Source organism: Felis catus, chromosome A3 (genome assembly GCF_018350175.1).
Source record: "Felis catus isolate Fca126 chromosome A3, F.catus_Fca126_mat1.0, whole genome shotgun sequence".
Taxonomy (NCBI): Eukaryota; Metazoa; Chordata; class Mammalia; order Carnivora; family Felidae; genus Felis; species Felis catus.
Genome location: NC_058370.1, coordinates 15847766 through 15874800, shown reverse-complemented (window position 1 = coordinate 15874800; position 27035 = coordinate 15847766). Strand labels below are relative to the sequence as shown.

Below are 27035 nucleotides of genomic sequence, written 5' to 3'. Positions count from 1 at the left end.
ATGTCTGATTCCAAGCTATCAACGCAATGTCACTCAGCACAGAGTTGGGAAGAAAGTGTGCAGTTGACCCCCATGAGCTAGAGCTGGCCAGTACAAGTGACTTATTGAGGGATCTCTCGGGTGAAGCCTTTGAGGGGGTGAGGGAAGGAGAATACGACTAGGGAGAAAGGTAGGCAAAAAAAATATGGGTGCAGCTCCAGTCTAGCCACTGCCCAATTCCAAAGAGGGTTGTCCCAGCCTGAGGCAAGGCGGTGGGGGACTGTACATCCAGTTAGTTGGTCATTGGGTACACAGGGGCACAGGTCTTCAGGGGCACAGATTCCCAGGGATTTCCTGTCAAGGCAGTTCCACTGGCTGAGGTGAATTGTCAGAAGGGAGTGGCCGTGAGCTGTGAGCAACCAACTCTCACTGCAGCTGGGGGATGAGTACACCGGCCTAGTGAAGGGCATCTGGGTGGGGCCCCAGTGTCATTTACTAGGTAGTGATAACAATGCTGATGAGAATTTTTATGGGGAAGAAAATGGTGGTGGCGGTGGTGGCAATTGGGGAGCATGGTGACGGCGGAGCTTCTGAGGGTGACAATGAGTATAGCAAAGGTGCTGGTTATTAGAGGGACCAAGGATACCAATATCCTTACTTCTTCAAAGTTGGTCTCTTTCTTTTCTGCTTTGTATTTCTTTTTTTTAATTTTTTTTTCAACGTTTATTTATTTTTGAGACAGAGAGACAGAGCATGAACGGGCGAGGGGCAGAGAGAGAGGGAGACACAGAAGCAGAAACAGGCTCCGAGCCATCAGCCCAGAGCCCGACGCGGGGCTCGAACTCACGGACCGCGAGATTGTGACCTGGCTGAAGCCGGATGCTTAACAGACTGCGCCACCCAGGCGCCCCATGCTTTGTATTTCTACAGTAGCCCTGGGGAACAAAACTACTCAGAATTTGATCTCGTTGAGACTAGTCAATGAAAACATGACTGAGAAAGTCGCAATGCATTCATTTCACCAGCGATGTCCTGCTGGGTGTGTGTTTTGTTTTAACAATGCACACATTCTCCAGGGCTGTGATTTTGTTCTGTTTGCCACTCTACGTCATGGTTCACTGGGAAACGCAGGGGTGTGGTGACTTTAGCCTTCTTAAGCCATCAAACCTATCAGTAGTGTTTAACACGCCAACATTATGCCAGGAAGTCCTGGAGATTGCTAGAATGAATCTATCCTGCGCTCAACGTGGGATTGTTGTTTTCAGCGAAAGAACCTCGCTTGTGAGGACGAGGGCAGAGTGACTGAAGTGAGTAAGCAGGTCAGCGTGCTGGTGGGGAGTGTCGGGGGAAGAGTCTGCAGAGTGGATGTCCTTTTATCTACCTCAGGGCGTCTGCCTAGATTTCTCCTCCTTCCCCTCCCTCCCCGGAGGGAGGCAGTGAGGCAGCAGGGGTGCTCACTTTCCACTTCAAGCACCTATCACGTTATATTTTCAACCAAATAGCTTCCTACATAAGAGGTATTCTGGGACAAATGTAGAGTTCATTCACTCCTTCCATAAATATGTACTTAGCATCAGCTGCAAGCATGCACTCGGCTAGGTGCTGGGGATAGAACATTTGGAGGAGGTGGGGGACAAAATCGTATGTTCTAGTAGATCTGAATATGACTCATCCTCATTACACACAGAGGAGGAAATTGAGGCTTAAGAGGTTAATGGGTTTGGCCAAAGAGCAGAGCTAAGATTTTAACTAAAGTCAGCCAGCTCCCCAAACCCATCCCCTTGACCAATTCTATACTACCTGCCATGGACATTTTTTTGTTTTGTGTTGCCGCCCAACATTCTCTTGCATTATTCTGGTACTTGAACCCTGTGGTAGCTTTAGGAAAATGACTTTTTCTTTTCTAGATTTTTAGAAAATGTATTTATTTAAGCAATCTCTACACCTGATGTGACTGGAACTCATGACCTCAAGGTCAAGAGCTGCACACTCCACCGAATGAGCCAGGCAGGAGCCCCAGGAAAACCACCTTTTCCAGCACCATCTAGAAAGATGGTCAGGTAAGGCATCCTGCCCTCTTTAATTGTGGCGTGGGCCCATGATCGAAGGTACGTCATCCCAATGCTGGAATTCTGCTATCCAGACCACCTGGAACTATGGTTCCCTTTGTTCAGGTTGGTTTCTCAGCTTCGCCTGAAATTCTGAGAGCCATCCCATATTCTTCCCCCAAACTATTTTTTCCCTCCAGCTATGCAGAGTCCGCTTCTTTGCGTACAACCAAATGCTCAGACTGACACACGGCCACTTCAGTCTCTGAGCCTGTTTGGACTTGAAGCAAGTTTTGTCACCTGCTAACTAGGAGGTGTAATACTCACCTTGCAGAAGGCGGGAGGGAAGATCTTGTTTCCTTGAGCCAGACCTTGCCAGCATCCCTGTTTCCTAGCACCTTCTTCAGACTCTAACCTCCCGGGAAAAGCTTCTCCATTCTTCGCTGGGGCTGCCAGACACGCGGAAGCTGCACACTCAGCAAAAGCGGTGAAGGAGCCTGAGCTATATTTGAGCTTCCCTGAGAACACACGGACGCAGCCTCCTGTGCTCTGGCTGGCCAAGGAGAGTGTAATTAACAGACTCTTCTTCAGAGCATGGATTGAACAGGTGATGGCTCAGCAAGTTCAGAATCACAGCCATGGCCAATTTCTCTTCCCCCCTGGTCTATTTTTGAGTCACCACAGGTGCTTATTAAGGCCACATGTCAGGCCTACAGGGCAGAGGAGAGACTTTTCTCAGAGAACCTGTCAGTTAGGATGGTATGAAGTTGACAGAACAGAAATCTGACCAAATAAAGCTTTATTTTTCTCATGTGACAAGAAGTCTAGGCAATCCAGGCTGGTACAGAGGACCGATTACAAAGAAGTTTCTTCGGTCTTCCGGCTCTGCTATCCTTAGCAGGTGGCACTCACCCTCACAGTCACAAGATGGCTGCTCCACTTCCAGAAACCTCACCTACGTTCCAGGCGAGGATGAAAACAAAGGCAATTTGTGCCTTAGGCTTGCTGACTTCTCCCACCTTTTAGTATGAAGAAGATAGATTCCCAAGAATCCCCACCCAAACGTCCACTTACATCTCATTGGTCAGAACTGGGTCAGGGGACCACCTGTACGGGTGCACCTGCAAGGGAATGCGGGCAGGTATTTTTAAGTGGGTACATTTTATTCGAACAAAATTAGGATTCTGTTACTAAGTAAAAAGGAGAGGCCAGACATTGGTTCAGCACCTCGTAGTGTCTGTTAGAGGTGAGAGGAGGGATACATGGTTGCGAGGGAAGTCTCCGAGGGGCTGAATCAGAGGTTCTCAGAAACACAAGAGAGGGACCAGGTTCCAGACCCCTCAAGTGGGAAGCTAGAGAGACCCATTATCCTCACTATGATATACGGAAAAAAGCAGGTGCCTCATAAGCATGTTCTGTGAAGACAGTGTCGACCTCCAAAACGTGGAAAGGTAGAGGGGCTTATCAAAACGAGTCAAACAGTCCTGGTTTTAAATCACAGCTCTGATACTCTGTGACCTTGGGAAAGTCACTTAACCTCTCTGGGCCTCTCAGTTTTCTCAACTATAAAATGGGGATGATACCTTGCACAGTTTTTATGTGGCTCAGATGAGACCATATGTATAAATTGTGCATTGTAGGCATTTGACACATGGGAATTATTCTTGATCTAATTCCTTCATTTTCTGAATGGGGAAAACAAAACCCAAAGAGAGGAGGCAAGATGACCCAAGTCACACTGCCAGATAGAGGTGGAGCTGAGACCAGGGCCCAACTTTCGGACTTCCGACCTGAGGTGTGTTCCATTTCACTGCCGCCTCTACCTGTTAAAAAATTACTAATTTTCACCAAAGTGTGGAATCAGGCCGGCACCGTGGAATAAAGTAACTGGTTCAGAATTACAGATTTTTTTTAAAAACTGAACAAAGTACTTTCAGATGCTTCCGATACCAACAGTTAAGCAGAAAAGGAACAGACCTCCTGCTATACCGCTTCCGGCGAGTTCTCGTATCCATTATGTTTATTGTGATCAGTATTTACTGAACACACTGACCACAGGTAACATGCAGCTGAAGTTCCTCCCCAATGGCCAGAGCTAACGTTCGATGAGCGCTGAGTTAGCTTCCTACCGCTGCTGTAGCAAATGAACATAAACTCACATGAAGTCACTGATGTCTCTGTTCCTTTAGCTCATGCTCCACGGAGTTTTGACAGAGATTTCCTTGAACACCAGGAACTAAAAACAAAACAAACAAGGGGTGTCTTGGGTGGCTCAGTCAGTTAAGTGTCCGACTCTTGATTTCGGCTCAGGTCATGATCTCACAGTTAATGGGTTCGAGCCCTGCGTTGGGCTCCGTGCTGACAACATGGAACCTGCTTGGAATCCTCTATCTCCCTCTCTCTCTGCCCCTCCCCTGCTGGTGCTCTCTCGCTCTCTCAAATAAATAAACTTTAAAAACAAAACAAAACACACCTCTCAGAAGTGGTCATTGCCAGAGAGGAAGGAGATGGGCACAACGGGTGAAGGGGACTGGAGGGTACAGGCTTCCAGTCATGGGATGAATAAGTCACAGGGATGAAAGGCACAGCATAGGGAATAGAGTCAACGGTATCTTAAGAGCGATGTCTGGTGACAGAGGGTAGCTACACTTGTGAGCACAGAATAACGTATTAGAGATGGTGAATCACTATGTTGCACACCTGAAGCTAATATAACATGATGTACCAACTATACGTCAATCACACACACACACACACACACACACACACCACCCAGTATTTGCAGACTGCCTCTGTGCTGGGGTGTTCCTTCAACACTCAGCCGGGCTGTTCACAACTCTGCCTCAGACGGCACCCCTGTTTGCACTGAGCCGTTTTCAAGTTGCTTTTTCCTTCGCTCAGCATTCACTTGGTTGCTATAAACCTTGACGGTTTTCCAGAGTTCTGACAAAGTTAGTTCTGATAGTGTCTGCTTGCTTTCTCAATGTTTCTCTGGGGGAGCTCGGAGCGCCTTGTCTGAGCAGTAGTTTGGATTGCTCTAACAGAAACATTACAGTCTGGGTGGCTTATAATAAACAACAGGAATTTCTTTCTTACCTTCCTGGAGGCGGGAAGTCCAAGATCAGGGTGCTGGCATGGCCAGGTTCTGGCGAGGACCCCCCTTCTAGGTTGCAGACTGCCAGCTTCTTATCGTACCCTCACAAGGCAGAGAGCAGATACAGGAAGCACAGCTCTCGGGTGAGTCTTGTAAGGGCACTAATCCCATTAAAGGGCTCCTCCCTCCTGGCCTCATCTAAGGTCAGGCCTCCCGAAGGCTCCACCTCTTAATGCCGTTACATTGATAGGAGATGGGTGAGGTTTCAACACAGGAATTTGGGGATGACATTCAGTCCATAACATGCCTACTCCGCCATTTTGTTTTTTAAAGGCTTCCCTGGTGATTCTAATGGGTAGCCAAGGTTGACATCCACTACTCTAGAATCAGAACCTTGCATCACTGCTTTCAACAGGCTCCTCAGGCGATTCGGACGCAGCCCCGCCGAGCTTTGGGATCCTGCAGATTAAATAAATTCTGGGACGGACCTCAGGAAGTCCACTTTGTCTCATCTTCCTCCAGTTCCAGGGAGCCAGACGGGATGGAGAGGTCAGCCTTTGTGTGGATGGCTTTCCACCTGTCCACCGCAGCACATGGTGCCCGCGAAGGGCTGCATTTGGAGTTAATGAGAAGAATTGCCCCCATTTGCTTCCCAAAGGAATCAGAATGGAAATACAGAAAGGAGCCCAGGATGTCAGATTCCTGCCTCCAAGTATGATCATTCAGTTGAAGCTTCTCAGCGGATCTGTTTTGGGACTTGGCATATGGGTCACCTGCACCCGAGATAGAATCCCCCTCAAATCACAAAGATTTCGGGTCACAAGCTTTTGGGTAAGTGCAGCTGGGAGGGTGAAGCTCTCTCAGTCCAGTTGAACTCCAGGCTTCCCCCCTCACAGACATGGGGTCCTTGAACAGTAAGTCATTCTGGGATGACCAAGAGATTTCTTTCTCTCTCACCACCTGTGACCATGCACCAGGCTTTAATTATCTGAGTCTCAGTTTCCTTAACTGACTGGTGAAAATAATTACCCACCTCAATTCTTGTTATTACTATAGAAGATGAACGCAGGGTAAAAAATACAATGATAATAACAAATGTGTAGTAAGAAATAAAATAATAATAAGTGTGTACTTTGATTCTGTTTTTGTCAAAAATTACGTCTATGTCTTTAACTTTATTTTGTTCACATTTATTTATTTAGAGAACAAGTGATTGTGCGTAGGGGAGGAGCAGAAAGAGGGGGAATCACGAGCAGACTCTGTGCTGTCGGCTCGGAGCTGACTCGGGGGCTGGATCCCACAAACCGTGAGATTATGACCTGGGCCGAACCAAAAGTGGGCGCTCAGCGGACTGAGCCCCCCAGGTGCCCCTATAATTACGTATATATCTTTATACATACACTGATCTCTATATGTTTGTGTGGATATACGTGTATGTTATGTGTTTATGCACACAGTGCTGCCCAGAACAATGTTCGCCAAACAGGTAGTGGGATTGGAGGTGATTTTTGTTGTCCTCTTTGTACCTTTCTAGCTTATTTATGATGCGCACGTACTATTTTTAGAAAAGAAAACTGAACTTTCGGGTCAAGGGGGCTGATGAAGTCCTTCTATGATTCTCTCCCCCTCCAAATATCCCATTGCAATGACAAAATGAACATTTTAAGTACTAAGGAAAGCTATCAAAGTAATAATAATAATTACTCTTAGAATTCTGAGGTTTAAAATCTGGCACAAAGTGCTTACCGATTATGATCTCCATTCCCTAGCCATCCTAAAGAGAACCCTTCTTGTGCCCTGGACCCCTCTGCAGTCAGGTGGAGACTGTGGACCTTTTCTCAGCGTAATATCTTTTTTTTTTTTTTTTTTTTTAATTTTTTTTTTCAACTTTTATTCATCCTTGGGACAGAGAGAGAGAGAGCATGAACGGGGGAGGGGCAGAGAGAGAGGGAGACACAGAATCGGAAGCAGGCTCCAGGCTCCGAGCCATCAGCCCAGAGCCTGACGCGGGGCTTGAACTCACAGACCGCGAGATCGTGACCTGGCTGAAGTTGGACGCTCAACCGACTGCGCCACCCAGGCGCCCCAGCGTAATATCTTTAAATGAATCAACTTCTACGCACAGGATTACAAAGGAAATCATTTATATCAACATACAGTTATCAAAATATTTAAAAAACAAATCTGTCATAGAGTGACATATGTGCTTCTATGTTAGAAGATTTAGCAGGGTGTCTAATGACTACCATCATTTCAAAGTCATGACGAGCATAAATGATGTTATGAAATGACTCCAACAATACCATCATGGCAGGAAAATACCCGGTTTCTATTGATGATGAAGTCACCGAAACTGCTAACACTACTACAGTTTGTTGCTTATGTTTGTAGGCGAAGAAAATGCTGCCTTGAACTTAGTGAAAAGAAAGGCCATTTTTCTCTCCCAGCATTATAGACCTCCAAATTTAACAAAATATGTGCGCCCAGAGATCTTCGCTTAGATCTGTCCCTCTGTTTGTCTGGTCTCTTTCGCGTTTACATTGTTCCTCGAATGTACGAGGGCCCTTGGCCGCCTGCTCATGGGGGAGGGTGGGACCTAGGCTAAAGGTTACTGAATGCTATGTGGTTGGCAGGGGGTCTCTTCACTGCCAATTTGGTATGACGATTAGGAAGCTCCCAACGCATGTTTAGGTCCTTCCTCCCGAGCTGGTCAAAGTCCCCAGAGATGGTTCCCCCAGCTTCTTTTTAGGAGAGTGTAATTCTCCCTGCCAGCATTCTGGAATCTAGGTCAGGAAAGCAGCCTGTAAGAAGATTGGGTGGGGCATGCCAGGCTTCCATATGTAAACTTTCACTTAATCCCCCTGCTTTCGGGCAGATGTCCCATCTTCCACGACACGTGGTGTTTCCCAGCCCAGATGCCCTCTTGTCATAGTCGACCGCTGTGCCATCCAACACAGCAGCTTCTGCCAGCTACTCACATTTAAATTCATTAAAATAAATAAAACAAACGTTCAGGTCCTTAGTTGCACCAGCCACATATCAAGGGCTCAGTAGCCACATGTAGCTAGTGGCCAGCTACCATATCGGATGGCGGTACACGACCCGTCCGTCACTGCAGAAAGTTCCATTGGACGGTGCCGTTCTAGAGCAGGGGTTGGGATTTTTTTTTTTTTTTTTCCTGTAAAGGGCCGGATAGTAAATATTTTTGGCTCTGCACGCCATATGGCCTCCTTCGCACCTACTTAACTATGTCATGGTAGTGCGAGAGCAGCCGTAGACAATACATGGGACCTGCATTGGAATGCATGGCCGCGTTCCCACCAAACTTTATTTATGCACTCTGAAATCTGACTTTCATATCATTTTCACGTGTCACAGAATGTTATTCTGGTTTTGATTTTTTTCCAGCCATTTGCAAATATAGGATTATTCTTAGGACAGGCTGTCCCGAAACAGGCAGCGGGCTAGATTTGGCCTGTGGACCATGGTTTGCAGACCTCTGTCTTTGCGTATTGCCTTTTCAGAACAATTCCTGTACTGTTATTTTCGTAGGTTCGGGGAGGAAGCAGAGGGTAAGGGGTGTAGTTTTTCTAACCTAGAAGTCTCATTACCTGTTCAGGGCCTGTCTTCCCCCAGTGCCTTAGAACCTGTGAGCACGGAGACCCATCTCTCTTATTCACCATTCTCCACCTAGTGTCCAGTACAATGTTTGACATTGACATTCAGTGGAGACCTGCATTAGGCTCTTCATCAATAGAACTCAATGATCAAACGCTCACCAAGCCACCTTCTTTGTATAATTTGGCTTTTCACTTAGATCTGCCTCTGGGAAAGAATGTGCTGGTCACACTGATGAGAGTATTCCAGTCTTCTCAGCAATTATATTTCTCGTTATCAGTGAATACACTGACGTTCCGATTTTCCACATCAGTCCCATGAGCTTGGTAAATGTAATTCCACCTCAGAGAGAAGACATCAGCTTCTAAGCCTGTGTAGAATCAAACAAATCTTGGTTACAGAAGTGGAAGTCTCAATTGAATTTGATAAGAAGACTTGTAAGGAGAGGGGAGGTAATCTGGTAGACATAAGTAGTGGGAGGTTTTAAATGCAGGGCTGAAATTGCCTTCCCAGCAAGATAAAGGAGAGAAGGGTGCAGAATGTTAACATTTCCCAGACCATAAGAGGACAATGTGCCAAGGGCATTGTCAGAAACCAAGTGGATGGGGCAACAGGCACAGGTTAAATTAAAAGTATATGTATCCCAAACTCCTGGAAGATAACAGGAGAAAACCTTGGGTCTGGTGATGGCTTTTTAAAAAACATTTATTTATTTTTGATAGAGAGAGAGCACGTGTGGGAGACGGGCAGGGGGGGGGGGGGGACAGAGGATCTGAAGCGGGCTTTGCTCTGACAATCGTGAGCCCGATGTGGGGCTCGAACTCACAAACCGTGAGATCACGACCTGAGCCGAAATCAGTTGCTCAACTGACTGAGTCACCCAGGCACCCCTGGTGATGGCTTTTTAACTGTTTATTTATTTATTTTGAGAGAGAGAGAGAGAGAGTCTGTGCATAAGAGGGGGAGGAGCAGAAAGAGAGAGAGAGAGAGAGAGAGAAAATCCCAAGCAGGCTCTGAGCTGTCAGTTCAGAGCCTGACACAGGGCTCAATCTCACCAACCACGAGATTATGACCTGATCCGAAATAAAAAGTCAGATGCTTAACCCACTAAGCCACCCAGGCATTATTTTTTAATGTTTATTTCTTTATTTTGAGGGAGAGAGGGATGATGCCTTTTAGATAGAACACCAATGGCACAATTCATGAAGTAAATCATTGATTAGCTGGACGTCATTAAAATCTAAAACTTCTGCTCTGCAAAAGACAATGCGAAGAGAGTGAGAAGGTAAGTAACAGGTTAGGAGAAAATATTTGCAAAAGACATACTTGATAAAGACCAGGAGCCAAGATATGCAAAGAACTCTTAAAACTGAGCAATAAGAAAACCAATCCGATTAAGAAAGAAATCAAAGACCCTACCAGACACCTCACCAAAGATGATATATAGGGGGCGTCTGGGTGGTTCAGTCAGCTGAGCATCTGGCTCTTGATTTTGGCTCAGGTCATGATCCCAGGGTTGTGGGATCGAGCCTTGTGTCGGGCTCTGTGCTGAGCATGGGACCTGCTGGAGATTCTCTCTCTCTGCCTCTCTCTTCTGCTTGCACTCTCTCTCTCTCTTAAAAAGATAAAGATGATATATACATGGCAAATAAGCATGTGAAAATATGTTCCACATCATACATCACTAGGGAAATGCAAAATAAATGCAATGAGACACCACCACTTAATCCTGAGAAGGGCCAAACTCCAGAATATTGACAACACCAGATGTTGGTGAGGATGTGTAACGACAGGCATTCTCATTCGTTGTCAAATACGGTGTCTGGAAAAAATGTCCCTCTTCCTATGTAGTGGCTTTTCACCTCCCAGTCTGCCTGACATCAGATCCCATGACCATGAGTTGTCTGCTTAATTGACTATATTACCTATTTTTGTGCCCTATCCTACAAGAGGTAAGATAAATACGTGAGAGTGATTTGGGCCACAATGGGCCGTGCAGACTTAACAAACACGTCCTAGGTGCCTGTAATCTAGCACTCTCTTTCACTTGTGTCATCACTCCCGATTTACAGCGGAGGAAACTGAACCGGAACAAGAGGACAGATGAGTTGCTCCATTTATACAGGGTTTCAAAAACAAAGGAATTATGGGGGCGCCTGGGTGGCTCAGTTGATTAAGCATCCGACTTTGGCTCAGGTCACGATCTCACGGTTTGTAAGTTCAAGCCCCACGTTGGGATCTGTGCTGGCAGCTCAGAGCTTGGAGCCTGCTTCGGGTTCTGTGTCTCCCTCTCTCTCTCTGCCCCTTCCTTGCTCATGCTCTGTCTCTCTCAAAAATAAAATAAAAACATTAAAAAAAATTTTTTTTAAAGAAGTCAAAAGCCAGATGCCCATAATGCAGTATTTGAAAGTTCTGAAAGAGACTTTTAACCTACAATTCTATTCCCAGCCAAATGGAATCAAGTAGGAGGGTAAATAAAGACATTTTCAGACTTGTGAGGACAGAGAAAGTTTGTCTTTTAAAAAAAAAAAATCTTTGGGGCGCCTGGGTGGTGCAGTCGGTTAAGCGTCCGACTTCAGCCAGGTCACGATCTCGCGGTCCGTGAGTTCGAGCCCCGCGTCAGGCTCTGGGCTGATGGCTCAGAGCCTGGAGCCTGTTTCCGATTCTGTGTCTCCCTCTCTCTCTGCCCCTCCCCCGTTCATGCTCTGTCTCTCTCTGTCCCAAAAATAAATAAACGTTGAAAAAACAAAAATTAAAAAAAAAATAAATAAGTAAATAAAAAAAATTAAAAAAAAATCTTTGTTAAAGTATGGAGAATACATTAGCATCATGGCTATATTTGCAGGACAGAATATAATAACGTTATATTATGTTATATTTGGGCCTAAGTTAGGATATGCTTGCCTCTGCTGACAAAGCAAATAACCGCCAAACTCTCAGAGGCTTAGGACAATGAAGACTCCCATCTCACACTACACGTTGACTGTATCCTGGTGGGGGTGCTCTGCTCTCCCGGGACTCAGACTAACGGACACTCTTCCATGTGGCAGGTGTGGCAGCGGGCAGGAGAGCATGCGTGTCTGTGTATGGGGTGAGAAACTCACACGGTCATTAAATGCTCCAGCCTAGGCTAACAAAGGTCACTCCCTCCCACAACCCATTGGCCAGCACCAGTCACGTGGCTACACACAACTGAAAGCGGTGGGGGACTTTTGAAATCAGCCAGGCTGACAAAAGATGGAAAACAGAAGCAGGGGGGAAAGATGGCGGGAAAAATACTGCTCATGCCTTCATCTTAGAAAGTGAAATGTCAACTCCGGAAAACAGTATAGAGGTTCCTCAAAAAGTTACAAATAGAACTACCCTATGACCCAGCAATTGCACTACTAGGTATTTATCCAAAGGATACAAAAACGCTGATTCAAAGGGGCACATGCACCTCAGTGTTTATGGCAGCACTATCAACAATAGCCAAAGTATGGAAAGAGCCCAAATGTCCCTTGACGGATGAATGGATAAAGAAGATGTGGTATATATATGTATACACACACACACACACACACACACACACACACACACGGGAATAATACTCAGCAATCAAAAAGAATGAAATCTTGCCATTTGCAACAATGTGGACGGAACTAGAATGTATTATGCTTAAGCACAATAAGTCAATCAGAGAAAGACAAATATATTATTTCACTCGCATGTGGAATTTAAGAAACAAAACTTATGACCATAGGGGAAGAGAAGGAAAAATAAGAGAAAAACAGAGAGGGAGGCAAACCATGAGACTTAAAAAAAAAAATTTAATGTTTATTTTTGAGAGAGAGAGAGACAGAGACAGAGAGAGTGTGTGTGAGCAGGGAAATAACAGAGAGAGAGGAAGACACAGAATTCGAAGCAGGCTCCAGGCTCTGAGCTGTCAGCACAGAGCCCAACGTGGGACTCGAACCCACAAACCACGAGATCATGACCTGAGCCAAAGTTGGAGGCTCAACTGACTGAGCCACCCAGGCGCTGCAAGAGACTTTATTTTATTTATTTATTTTGAGAGAGACCGAGAGCATGAGTAGAGGAGGGGCAGAGGGAGAGAGAGAGAGAGAGAGAGAGAGAGAGAGAGAGAGAGAGAGAAAATCCCAAATAGGCTCTGCACTGTCAGTGTGGAGCCTGATGCAGGGTTCGAATCCAAGAAATCGTGGGATCATGCCCTGAACTGAAACCACGAGTCAGACGCTTAACTGACTGAGCCACTGAGCCACCCCTAAGAGACTCTTAAATATAGAGAACAAACTTAGGGTTGCTGGAAGGGTGGTGGGTGGGGGGACAGACTAAATGGGTGATGGGCATTAAGGAGGGCACTTGCTGGGATGAACACTGGGTGTTGTATGTAAGTGATGAATCACTAAATTCTACCCCTGAAACCAATACTACACTGTACGTTAACTTGAATCTGAATCAAAGAGAGAGAGAGAAAGAGAAAGTGCGTTGTCAAAAGGGATTGTCCATGTGATAGAATAAGAAAATAGGGGTGCTGTTTATTGAATTTATGAGGAGAAATGAGAAATACCAATAAATATATAAATAATCAACAGTTGGAGAAAGCACAGAGTATAAGTAAACTTTACAGACAATAAATATTGTCTAGCTATTGTTTATATTTAGGGACATAATCACCTGAAAATCAAAGTGATTAAAAGGGATTGCCCCAACAGAGTTGGGCAATGGGCATGAGAGTTTGCTTTTCATGAGAAACTCTCCTGTGCTGTTTGGTATGTTACCATGTATATGAACGTATTAGCAGGGCTCTCCAGAGAAACTGAACCAATGGGTGATAGATGTTTACAGATAGATATGGATATGTGTATATGTACATGTGTGTATACGAGACAGAGAGAGAGATTTATTGCAGGAATTGGCTCACACACCATCTCATGTCTGTAGGCTGGAGGACCAGGAAAGCCAGTGCTGGAACATTCCAGTCCAGTCCAAAGGCCCGAGAACCCAGGGAGCAGACGGTCTGAGTGTAAAGACCTCAGAACCAGAAGTGCCAGTGTCCAAGGGCAGGAGAACATGGATGTCCCAGCTCAGGCAGAAAGAGCAAATTCGCCATCAACAGATTGCGCGATCCCTGCCCCTCCCTCCCAACATTGGTGATCTCTACTCAGTCTACTGATTCAGATGCTAATCATTTCCAAATACACCCTCGCAGACATACCCAGAAATAACATTTACCAGCTCTCTGGGCATCCCTTAGCCCCGCCAGGTTGACACATAGAACTCACCATCAGAATGAACTACATTTTGTTTCAAATAACATAGTTTTGGAGGTTGTACATCCCAGTTCACCATTGGGCAACTCTCCTAGACTTCAGGTCCCTTTTCGATAAAGTGGGGTAAGATTTTATGAGGACTACATGAAATCACGTATGGCATGAGGCGGGCATAGTGCCTGACACGTAGCACATGCTGGTTACATGGCGACACATCACGGACATCAGGTCCAGATTGACTCTGTGTGCAAGAGATTTGAGCCCTGAGCCTTGATGGAGAAGGTTCTGGGAGACCATCCAAACCACCTGCTTCTGCAGGTTGGGCACGGGTGGCCTGGTCTCATCTGCAGCTACACGAGGAGTCAGTCCCCAGGACCAGGACTAGAACGGCCTCCTGTCTTCCAACCCCAGGCCCTGCTGGCCACCCCTGTGGTCTCTGAATCAGAACTGCATTTGGCCCTGGACATAGAGAAAGAGCCCTTTGGGAGGAAAGGGATCATTTCCTCCGGTGCAAATTGTTTCTTTTTGTGCTGGCAAGTCCAAGGTGTTCTGACAAAGGTCAAAAGTATTTATTTTCTTTAATACTGGAGGGGTCAGAGTGAGTACAGACAAGGATGAGCCAAAGTGGGGAAAGGAGAAGGGGGGGGGGTGTCAACTTTGAGAGCTGGAAAAGCTTCTTATCACAGGCGATGGCTGTTTTGGGGGCACAGACACAACTCCTGGTTTTCTATTAAAAACAGCAGAAATTACAATGGGGGAAAATTAAGAAATCATTAAATACGGACGATGCGGTCAAAGCCACTCTCCCATCTAGTCCTGCCCACCTCCCGATTATCTCTTCCTGCTCCCTACCCACATGTGACACCTGAGCCCTGAGCTTTGCCGCTCTGCTGGGCTCCTGACCGCTGCACTCCCCTATGCCATTCCCTCTGACTGGCTCGCCCAACCCCAGTTCCCTGGCTAGTTGGGCCCTTCCTCTAGGACTCAGGTCAGGCGTCCTCTCCTCCTCAAAGACCACCCTGCCAGCTCTTCTTCTGTGTACCCATCACATCACATCTTGGCATCTTAACACTTATCAAGCTGTGTCGAAATCGCCCAAACTCCCATCTGTCTTTCCAATTGGACTGGAGATCACACACTGGACCCTCAGACTCAGATCTGGCATTCAGAGAGAATTATGTTTTACTTGCTTGGCCTGTACTTTTTTGGGCCCACATGGTGTTTTTAAAAAATTTTTTTGCATTCATTGCCAAAAATTAAAAATTAAGAGATTGCGCAAAAAAAATTTTCTTTTCCAGTTTCTGGCTTCTCTTGAACAAACTGGAAATCCAGTAAGACGGGTGCAGTTCTCCACCCTTGTGGTAGTGGCCCCCTTCGGATAGAGCACTGTTGATTTCTCCACAGTCCCCACCATGCTCTATTGTCTCTGCATTTAAGCCTCACCTCAGAGCCATTTGTCATAACTCTTGCAATATTGTGGTTTTTTTTTTTTTTTTTTTTTACAGTGGAAGAAGAAAATAAAATATTTCTCTTACCCATGTTCCTTATTCACACCTGGTCCACTTCCCTCATTTATGTCACCAGACTAGACCCTGTAAGTACCTTGGCTTTCCACCCTTGTACCAGGAGCTCTTTGAAAACAAACAAGATGGGGGGGGGGGTGCCTGGGTGGCTCAGTCGGTTGAGCGTCCGACTTCAGCTCAGGTCATGAACTCACTGATTGTGAGTTCGAACCCCGCATCGGGCTCTGCGCTGACGGCTCGGAGCCTAGAGCCTGCTTCGGATCCTGTGTCTCCTTCTCTCTCTGTTGCTCTCCCGCTTTCTCCCTCTCAAAAACAAATATTTTTTTTAAATAAAAAAAAAGAAAACAAACAAGATGTTTGTTCATCTCTGTCGCTCCAACAGCAAGCACAGTGCCTGGCTCAGAGTAGGGAACCATGAATGCAACTCTTGCTGTTAGAAGAGAATCCCCCTGAGCCACCCATTCAACAAATTTTACTGAGTCCATCTGTGTGTCCCTTTCCCTAACTTGGTGTTCTCTCTCTTTACCTTCAGAGTCCTGGATCCTCTCAGAATCCCCAAATAATTAAAACTTCTCTGTAGATTCATTGGGTATTTCTCACAAGACCTTGCTCTTAGCAATTACATCAGAGAAGATCGTAAGAACCATTGATCGGTAGTGGCAGTATTTTTATCAGTAATAGTTATCATTTATTGAGAGCTTCCCACGTACCAGGCACTGTATATCCATTTCCTCAAACAACAACCCTGTGTGGTGACCTTCAGGAAAGCACATTCATTCACTCATGGTTCTGGAGCAGGTGCAAGAAGACTTGAGGTGGGCAGCCTCTGTCCCAACCACAGAATCGGACTTCTCCCGGGGCCTGGGCTGGTGGCTTCCAGGCGTGCCTCCTGGCATGACCAGAAGACCTGTGAAATGACTCTGGGCTGGGGCTCCTGACTCCAGGCCAGCTAACTGTCTCCTCCCAAGCACTCTGACACCTCCTTTATGGATTCTTTCTTCTTTCTCCTACACGGCAGTTTTAACCAGCCCAGGGACCAGTTGTTCTGCCCTCAGATCGATAGCCCTGGGGAAGGCCTGCAGACGGCCTCTAGAAGCACCTCAGCTGCTCCTGCAGAGGGACCACTGCCTCCTGATTCTGTTCAGTCATATTATGTACTTCTTCCGCTTTATTAAAGCTGCCTCCTTTCCGAACGAGTTGGCACAAGCCCAATATTAGTGCCTAAAACTTTTCATTTCCAAATCCAGAATTGTATTTTTCTTCCTTCCTTCCTGCCTCTCTCTCTGTCCCACTCTCTCTCTCTCTCTCTCTCTCTCTCTCTCTCTCTCTCTTTCCCTCTCTGTCTTGTTTGCTTCTTAGTCACCATGGTGTTTTAGAAGAGATTTAAAGCCACTCTTTGGCTGAAGTAAGTGCTCAGGAAGCATTTAAGACAAAGAGATGAAAGAATAAATGATAGAACAGTCAGCACTTGGTAAATGGTTGATGAAGGAGAATCAAATGAGATAATGCATGGAAAACTGATGTATATAATCTGTCAATGGTGGACCTTGTAACCAAGCCGGACGAGACTGCAGCCTTATCCGCTGGCGCCATCTGCTGGAAACAAGATAGCACAACAGGTCCGTTTCCGCTTTACTCAGGTATGGGGACGCCGGCTTCTGGAAACGCCCGCAAAGGGCTGAGTAAAAAGGGAAGAATGCATTTCGGCAAAACCTAGTATGGGCCAGGTAGCATGCTAAGGGCTTCACACTGCTTTCCATGCATTATTTCTCTTCATCCTCTACTATCATTAGAAGAGGCAGATACTATTATTATTGCATCTTTAGAGATGAAAAACCTGAGACTGTCAGAGGTTTACAGCAGATTCACGAAGTCTAAAGCCACATAGCTAGTGGGTATTTGAGATAACACTCGAACCCAGCTCTGTGTGACTTAGGAGCCTTGTGGGTTTGGTTCCTCAGGAATTAAGACCCCAACGGGGAGACGTGCATGCAGCAAGTTTCCTGCAGTGTGCTCTCAAGGTGACAGGTGGAAGGGAAAAGTCAAACTGCAATGCAGCCTCATCAGAGGTCTCAGCTGACGCCCACCCTGCGGGGAGTGGGGAGGAGTAGAGAGGCGGGATGGCAGGGAGGCTGGACCTTGGGGCTCCCACTTCATACAGTCATTGGATGCAGTACTCGGGCTGGGTTGCGCTCTTCAGCCAAGGGCAAGTCCCCAAGAGGGACTCAGTTGAGTACTGTCAGCGGCCAATGCTCCCAGCAGATGGGGGAATGAGTGCCTCAGTATTAGAGCGGAGGATCTGGGCAGCATGCCACAGTGTCCACTACAGAGCCCGGGCACCTATCTTACCTGCATCACTGCTCAAATAAGGGGAACAGCTGGTAGGCAAACAACGTCAGTGTCATAGATAGTGGGAGGGGGATTTAAAGCGTGAAAGTGGTTCTGCCCACCAATCGCTCAATGCACCTGTGACTCAGCCCATGCCTGCCATCCAACTGCAATAACCAATGTACTTTGACCAATTCATACGGAAATACTATGTAGATTATTTCATGGGTTCCAAACCATTAATAAAGAAGTAAAATGCAATGTTCAACTAGCTGGGCAAGTGAAGTGGTTGGTGATGGATTTCTTGACATCCTCACATAAGAAACAGAAGGACTGGGTGCCACAAACTGACTAATGCATAAATGTAACTGATTTTTTACAAAAAAATCACTTTGTGGTAAATTAAATTGTGTAAAAACATTTCAGTCTTTCCCCCATGCCACCTCCATAGAAGGAGTGGGTTTTTTATGTTGGAGACTGGTGGGCTTGTTCATTCTACTTCTTTAGCTTGGTGGAGAGCAGTGCATGGTTTCCCCCACCCACTGACAATAGACTTGACCACGTATGTGATTTGCTTTTCCCAGTGGGATGTTAGCAGTTTTGACACAAGCAGAGGCTTGCAATGTTGACCTTGCATGGTTAATCTTGCCCTCTTGTGCTTCTGCAATCCCAGAGAACATGGCCTGGCTAGGCTGCTAATCTAAAGATGAGAGACACCTAGAGCAGATCTTGACCTAGTCTACAGCTTGGAGCCACGCCCAGGCAAGCCCCACTGAGCCCAACCTAGATCAGTCAACCTACAGAAGTATACATGAAAATAAATGATGGTTGTTTTATACTACTGAGATTGGAGATGGCTCGTTAGGAAGCAATAGCTGATTGATACATGTTCAAGAGTTGTAGAGGATAACACACATGGATATCTCAAGAATAATTTCAACTGTACATGATCTTTCTTCAAGAACTGTCTTTAGGGGCGCCTGGGTGGCTCAGTCGGTTAAGCGTCCGACTTCAGCTCAGGTCATGATCTCACAGTCTGTGAGTTTGAGCCCCACATCGGGCTCTGCGCTGACAGCTCAGAGCCTGGAGCTTGCTTTGGATTCTGTCTCCTTCTCTCCCTGCCCCTCCCCACGTGTGCTCTGTTTCTCTGTCTCTCAAAAATAAATAAATATTTTTTTAAATTAAAAAACAAAGAACTGTCTTTACACTTAATCTCCATGTAGGATGAGACTCAGGTACTTAAACATGGAACAAATTGGGCCACACATTTTTCTTAGCATCTGTGGCAGAGACCATTAAATGTCCCCTAATAAATGTCTCTCTTTCTTCTACAAAGCAATGAGAAGTTCTATCCCAAATCTGTGTAGGTCCTCCAAAGGGTGACACTAATGTCTACTGGATATGCCCATGAGGATATTGGACAAGGCAGAGTTTTCCTGAGAGAAGAGCCAGGGGTCACAGAGGTCACAGGACAGGGACATTCCTCCCAGATTAGCAGGACCAACTCACCTACCACAAAAAGATGATTTTATAATTCCTGGGATCTGAGTAGTATTTAGAGATCATCTCCCTTGTACCTAGGTACATGGTCCCCCAAATGAATGCTAATCTTCCCAGCTTCCCTTAGAGCCAAGTAGGGCCATGTAGCTGACTTTTGTCCAATAGATATAGATCAGATAATCACATTGCAGATTCTAGAACCTTCATCAAGAGACAGCTGTGTTGCACCCAATACCTCCACCATCCCCCCTGGGGTCTCTGTTTTCCTTTTGGCTTGGATGCAGACGTAATGTCAGGAGTTGGAGCAGCTATTTTGGAACATGAGGTGAGCTTGGAAATAGCAGCTATGTGCAATGAAGCAACAAGATTAAAGGTGCCTAAGTCCTAGAAGACTTCATGGCACGAATCAATGCCAAACTTCTTGTCTCCAACTTTTTTTTTAATGTTTATTTTTGAGAGAGAGACATAGCTTGAGTGGGGGAGGGGCAGAGAGAAAGGGAGACACAGAATCCAAAGCAGGCTCCAGGCTGAGCTGTCAGCACAGAGCCTGACGCAGGGCTCGAACTCATGAATTGCAAGATCGTGACCTGAGCCTGGCATCTCTTTTATTCAGACAAACCTAACCCTAACTGATACAGCATCCAACTATTGACAATTCATAGTCCCAACATTTAATTAGAAGGAAAAAGATCTTTTCTCTGTTGTAACTGTTAGTAGAAACAATAGCACTCTAAAAATGTATATCTGGGGGCACTTGGGTGGCTCAGTCAGTTAAGCGTCCGACTTTGGCTCAGGTCGTGATCTCGTGGTCTGTGAGTTTCAGCCCTGCATCAGGCTCTGTGCTGACAGCTTAGAGCCCAGAGCCTGCTTCGGGTTCTGTGTCTCATTCTCTCTTTGCCCCTCCCCCGCTTGTGCTCTGTCTCTGTCTTGCAAAAGTAAATACATGTAAAAAAAAAAAAATTAAAAATGTATATCTGGAAGTGGTTCAACATGCTGGAAAAAAGAGCAGACTGGAGTTGGAACACCCAAGTTCTAAACCCAGCACTGTTGCTGATGAACTGTGTGATCTGCCATTTTCTTTCCACTGGGAAACCGAGGAGTTTGGAACAGGAAGCAGAATCATCAATAAACATAGGAAAAGGTGCTTACCTTCACTAGTAAAAGAGAAATGCAAATTAAGACAAGTAGATACAATTTCACACCAATCAGACTGGCAAAATCAAAAAGCCTAATAATTCCAGGTGCTGATGTAGATATGGGAAAACAGGGATTTTCATACAATGCTGGGGGAACTGTAACTTGGTACCATCAATGAAAATTAATCATTTGTGGTAAAGCTGAAAAACGTGCCTATCCTGTGATGCAGCAGCTCGACTTCTAAATATACACCCTGGAGACAGTCTCCCAAGTGTGTCCCAGGAGATGCTCTAGTATGTTTGCTGCAGCATTGAGGAAACAGCCCATAATCTCAACGTGTGTTACAGAGATAAGTTAGGTAAGTGCGTTGTGATATATTCAGGCAATGGAATACTATCACAACAGTGAAAATGAACCACATCTTTGTTCAGGTCTTGAACCCCTAATGCTGAGTGGTAAAAGCAAAGTACACAGTGATACATATGACAAGATGGCATTGATATAAGAAAGTTTAAACCCACGAAGCAATTCTACATATTGTTCCTGGGTATACACATGTGTGATAAAACTATTAAAACATGGTAGGAAAAGATATGTGACCAATTCCTGACAGTGGGTCCCCCAGGGAAATAAAATGGGGAAGGATACGAAAGGAATTTCAACTTTATGTGCAATGTTCCATATCTTGGGTCCCTGGGTAGCTTAGTCTATTCAGCATCTGACTCTTGATTTCGGCTCAGTTCACGGTCTCACAGTTTCAAGAGTTTGAGTCCCACATCGGGCTCCATGCTGACAGTGTGGAGCCTGCTTGGGATTCTCTCTCTCCCTCTCTCCCTCTCTGCCCCTTCCCCACTCTCTCTCTCCCTCTCTCAAAATAAACATGAAAAAAATCTTAAAAACAAAACAAAACAATGTTCCATTTCTTTACTATAAAGTTAGAAGCAGGGTGCCTGGGTGGCTCAGTCGATTGAAAGTCCAACTTCAGCTCAGGTCATGAGTTTGAGTTCAAGCTCCAAGTTGGGCTTTGTGCTAATAACGAGGAGCCCGCTTTGGATTCTCTGTCTCCCTCTCTCTCTGCCCCTTCCCTCCTTTCAAAAATAAACATTAAACAAATAAATAAATACGGGGCGCCTGGGTGGCTCAGTCGGTTAAGCGTCCGACTTCAGCCTAGGTCATGATCTCGTGATTCGTGAGTTTGAACCCGCGTCGGGCTCGGTGCTGATGGCTCGGAGCCTGGAGCCTGCTTCCAGATTCTGTGTCTCCCTTTCTCTCTGCCCCGCCCTTGCTCATGCTCTGTCTCTCTCTGTCTCTCAAAAATAAATAATATTTAAAAATTTTTTGAAAATAAATAAATAAATAAATAAATAAAATTAGAAGCAAAACTGACGAGATTTGTCACATTACTGTCTTAGGATTTTGTGTTTAAACTTTTGAAGTTATAAATGAAAATGAAAGAATCTGAATGAAATGATACCTAAGGTCTCATTCAGCCCTAAATTTATATGCACAAAACACATACGAAGCATGGTACAATATACAAAGAATACATCAGTTGGAGGTCTTTCAGTTATGAGTGACCAACACATACACACACATCACACCAACAACAAAACTGTCTGAAGCAAAAGGCTCATGTTGCCAAATACTCATGTGTAGCCTCAGGTAAGGCTTGATCCAGGACTCAAAAGATGCCACCACATCCATTTCTCGGCTTTTCCTCTCCACTGGCCCAGAAACGATTACACAATGGCTGAAGCAGTCTCTGGCTTTACATGTACCCATCACAGAGTCCAGGGAAGAAGAGATCATCTGTGTCCCTGAATTATCAGCACGAGTCCTTGCTAATAATTAGGGCAATGCAAATTAAAAATGCACTTTTTAAAATCGGGGGCCCTGGTGGCTCAATCAGTGAAGGGTCCGACTCTGGCTCAGGTCATGATCTCACTGTTCGTGAGTTTGAGCCCTGCATTGGGCTCTGTGCTGACAGCTCAGAGCCTGGAGCCTGCTTCAGATTCTGTGTCTCCCTCTCTCTCTCTGCCCCTCCCCCTCTCGCTGTCTCCCTCTATCTCAAAAATAAATATTTAAAAAATGCACTTTTTATTTTTTTATTCTATTTTTTTATTCCATTTATTTTTAAAATTTACATCCAAGTTAGTTAGGATATAGTGCAACAATGATTTCAGGAGTAGATTCCTTAGTGCCCCTTACCCCTTTAGCCCATACCCCCTCCCACAACCCCTCCAGTAACCCTCTGTTTGTTCTCCATATTTATGAGTCTCTTCTGTTTTGTCCCCCTCCCTGTTTTTATATTCTTTTTGCTTCCCTTATGTTCATATTTTGTATATTAAAGTCCTCATATGAGTGAAGTCACATATTTGTCTTTCTCTAATTTTGCTTAGCATAATACCCTCTAGTTCCACCCACATAGTTGCAAATGGCAAGATTTCATTCTTTATGATTGCTGAGTAGTACTCCATTGTGTGTGTGTGTGTGTGTGTGTGTGTGTGTGTGTGTGTGTGTGTATACCACATCTTCTTTATCTATTCATCCAACTATGGACATTTGGGCTCTTTCTATACTTTGGCTATTGTTGATAGTGCTGCTATAAACATTGGGGTACATGTGTCCCTTTGAAACAGCACATCTGTATCCCTTGGATAAATACCTAGTAGCACAATTATTGGGTCGTAGGGCAGTTCTATTTTTAATTTTTTGAGGAATCTCCATAATGTTTTCCAGGTGGCTACACCACTTTTTAAAATAAAAAAAAATATTAAAAAATGCACTTAAAAAAATTAATCTGCATCCAACGTGGGACTTAAACTCACAACTCTGAGATCAAGAGTCACATGCTCTACCAACTGAGCCAGACAGGTGCCCCCAAAATGCACTTTTAAGTACTATTTTTTGCTTATGATGCTGGCAAACAATTAAGTCATTCCTGTACTGTGGGTAGGAGAATGGTGTGGGTATCTTCTATTTGGTCCTCCAGATTGGCTCCCTGTCCTCTCTTCCTCTTCTGTGTCCTAGGGGACAGGCGTGCATCGGCTACAACAACAGATTACCTGGCCCTCTGTCATCTGGTTCGGGTCAGCCCAGTAGAAGATCAGAGGGAAAAGAGTGATTTGAGGCATTTATTCCCTTCACCCCTTCTTTGTGGGTCCATATTGGGCTGGCTTTCCCCATCCCTTCACACGACTCTCCTCCCTGTTCTCCTCCCCGCTCTCTCACTTTGCTGCTGCTGGCCCAGGAGTGGTGATAGCCCAATTGTTACCAGCCCCGGGGGTACTGTGCTGTTCTTTGTAAACAGTCCTTCTTTATTAAACTCTCTTTGGAATTCTCCTATGAGTGTGCCATATTAGGATACAGAGAGAAAACTGGCATAGAACATCCACTTCTCTGTACCCGCCCTAGACAAAACCTTGCACATATATAAAAAATTAGAGACAATTTAAACATTTTCAAACGAGGAAGCTGCTAAATAACTATAGTACATCCATATTATGACATATCATACAGCTGTTTAAAAAGGAGATGGATCTATTTGCTTAACACAGGAAGACTTCTAAGACATATTTTTGCACGCAGAAAGTAAGGCTCAGTACCATAATAAATTATATTAAAATGATACCTATTCGTATAGTTTTATGAACCCTATAAAACTACAGGAAAATTGTCACTGCCCCGCCCTGTAGCAGGACTACACATCCCCACCCTACTGAAGTCAGGTTTGGCCATACGATTTGCTTTGACCATGGAAATGTGAGTGAACATGACAGGATACTTCCAAGCAGAAGCTTTAAAAGCTTCTACCATTCTTTCTTCTCCCGCTGCCATGAGATAGGCACATCCTGGCTGCTTCTTCACGTATGTCCAGAGAAAACGGCTGAAGCCAACCCATGACAAACATGTAAGGATCGAGAAATAAACCTTTGTTGTTGTAAGGCACTAAGATTTTGAGGATGTTTATTACTGCAGCATAACCTGACCTACCGTGACTAATGCGAGCTGCTATATAATTTCTACTTGGTTACTTTCTGGGGAGGCGAAATGGCACTGGGGGGTGGTGATCACAGGGGACTCTCACTTTTAATCTTTAATATTTTAATTTTCTTACAATGGAAGCATATCCATGCATCACCACGTAATAAAAATACATGATTGAAAATGAATACAGCAGGTGTTTTCTTAAAATTCAGGGCTAAAAAAAATATCATTCTTAAAATACACGCACAAACACCCAACAAATTAATGGTTCTTGGTGCCCAGCTGGCACTCTGAAGAAACAGACTGAAGGCGGATAGCTCTGTGAACTTCCCAAGGCTAGAGGAAGTACTGCAGCATGACATGCCTTGCCACTTTCCCTGCAGGTAGAAATCCGCAAAACCTACACACGCTGTGAAACGTATTTCTGGTTCAGTTATCGTGAAATTGAAATAGACTCATAATCTTTTTTTTTGTAGGTTAATGATGCCTGCCTTTCCGGTGACCTTATTTATATGAGAGCAAAGGTGATTATATGACCAAAATTCAGTTCAGAACTCTAGTCTCCTGGCACAGTCAACTCTTATGTGGCTCTTAGTGAGAGCCATGGGAGCTCTGTTTCTGATTACACCTACAGATCTAAGTCCGGAATTCAGCCTTGGTTCCATTAAAACAAAAGCCAAAAGGGGTTGGATGGATATCAAAGACCTCATGTGAGTTGACATGTCGTAGACTACCCCACGATTTCAATTTCTTATTCAAGCCAGACAACAGCTCTCTGATCCTTGAGCTCTACTTTTGAAACAAATGTCAATGGCCAGCCTCTACCATCCAGTGCCCAGTCCCCAGCTTCACATGGTCAGGAAGTTACGGTGGCAGCAGGAGTAGCTGTAACAACCCTGACCTCTCAATCACAGCTGTGATGACTTTGAAACAAGAGTTGTCCCTTCCCTCCCTGTCACCCCATCCCTGCCCTCCCCAAGTTGGAAATGCCAGATCTCTCAATGAGTCTACAAGCACCCAATTTCCGATATTAAATTCCTTTCTGCTTAAAATATTTAGAGTGGTTTCTGCCTCTGTCTCCTACACAAAATTCTGACTAAATACAGGTTGGAAGATGATATTCAGAAAGTAGACCCAAATACACAAACACTAAAGAAAAATAAGAGAGGGAAAAAAAACAATATTAGAAAATCATTCCAAGAGTTCAGCTATCTGAATCATTAGGAGTTCCAGAAAGTGAAGACACAGAAAATAGGGAGATGGAGGAAAGACATCACCAAAGAAAGAATTCACAAAAATATCCCAGAGTTGGGGGCATCTGGCTGGCTTAGTCGGCTGAGTGACCAACCCTTGATTTTGGCTCAGGTCATGACCTCACTGGTTGTGAGATCAAGCCCCTCATCGGCCCCTGTGCTGACAGTGCAGAGCCTGCTTAGGATTCTCTTTCTGTCCCTCTCCTGTTCACACTCTCTCTCTCTTTCAAAATAAATAAACATTAAAAAAAAAAAATCCCAGAGCTGAAGGAAATGGGGTTTCAAACGGAAAGAGATCATTGAGAAATAATTAGACATTATGTACCTCTTCATATGATGCAATAGGAAATACATAACCCCACCTGTAAAATATTCTTGTCAAAAATTGAACTGGAATCTTATACAGGACATTCAAGGTATTGTATCACATTTTAAAAACACCACAAAGGTCCAATCAGACAAATTCAGACTGTGAGACATTCTACAAGATAATTTACCCAGTTTCTTCAACAAATCAATTGTAAAAAAAAAGAAAGAAAGAAAGAAAGAAAGAAAGAAAGAAAGAAAGAAAGAAAGAAAGAAAGAAAAAAGGAGGAGGAGTAATTGTTACAGATTCAATGAGAATTAGCAACTAAATGCAATGGGTAGACCTTGAATCTGGACTTAAGTAGGCCAGTGTAAAAGAAGTCATTTTTGAGACAATGAGGGAATATCAAACATGGACTGTGTGTGTGTTAATTTCCTGAAGTGTGATCATGGAATTGTTATTTCATTATTCATTTTTAAATTCTCATCTGTTAGAACTACATACTAAGGTATCTACAAAGGATGTAGTATCTGGGACTTGCTGTAAAATCCTGCTGCTAATAGTAAGAAGGATAGACTGAAGAGTAAAATAAAGCTGGGTGATGGGTATATGGAGATTATTGTACTATCCTCTCAACTTTTGTGTTTGCTTGAAAATTGTCATAATAAAAAGTGAAAGAAAGGAAGAGAGGATGGATGGAGGGAAAAAGGAAAGAAAAGGCAGGGTGGGGAAGGGAAGAGGAGGAAGGAAGGAAGGAAGGAAGGAAGGAAGGAAGGAAGGAAGGAAGGAAGGCAGGCAGGCAAGCCACTGGGTGTCTCAAGGCTGTTAACCATGAAATTTCAGAGTAATAGGAACAAAAAGAAACTTTGGAGAAACAAACTAGGTTCTTACTTTGTACATCCATGTAAGAATGGCTGAAATAAAAAACAAAACAAAACAAAAACAACAAGACCTAACAATACCAAATGCTGACATGGATATGAAGCAT

At 44.8% G+C, this 27035-nt stretch overlaps 2 long non-coding RNA genes across 6 annotated transcripts in view; one reads left to right on the top strand and one right to left on the bottom strand.

The window, feature by feature from the left end:
* LOC102901810 overlaps positions 1 to 27035 on the bottom strand; it is a 34967-nt gene that overhangs the window by 3851 nt on the left and 4081 nt on the right. For 2 of the 5 annotated variants that reach the window (XR_439895.5, XR_006595139.1), the window contains exons 2-3: positions 8733 to 9109; positions 2355 to 4263 (exon numbers count right to left, since the gene is read on the bottom strand). This is a non-coding gene — a long non-coding RNA (uncharacterized LOC102901810). The remainder of the gene's footprint in view (positions 1 to 2354; positions 4264 to 8732; positions 9110 to 27035) is intronic. The other 3 variants (XR_006595141.1, XR_006595140.1, XR_439892.5) reach the window with 3 other exon arrangements.
* LOC123384298 lies at positions 801 to 6252 on the top strand. Its single transcript, XR_006595142.1, has 2 exons — positions 801 to 2039; positions 5537 to 6252. It is a non-coding gene; the product is annotated as an uncharacterized LOC123384298 (long non-coding RNA).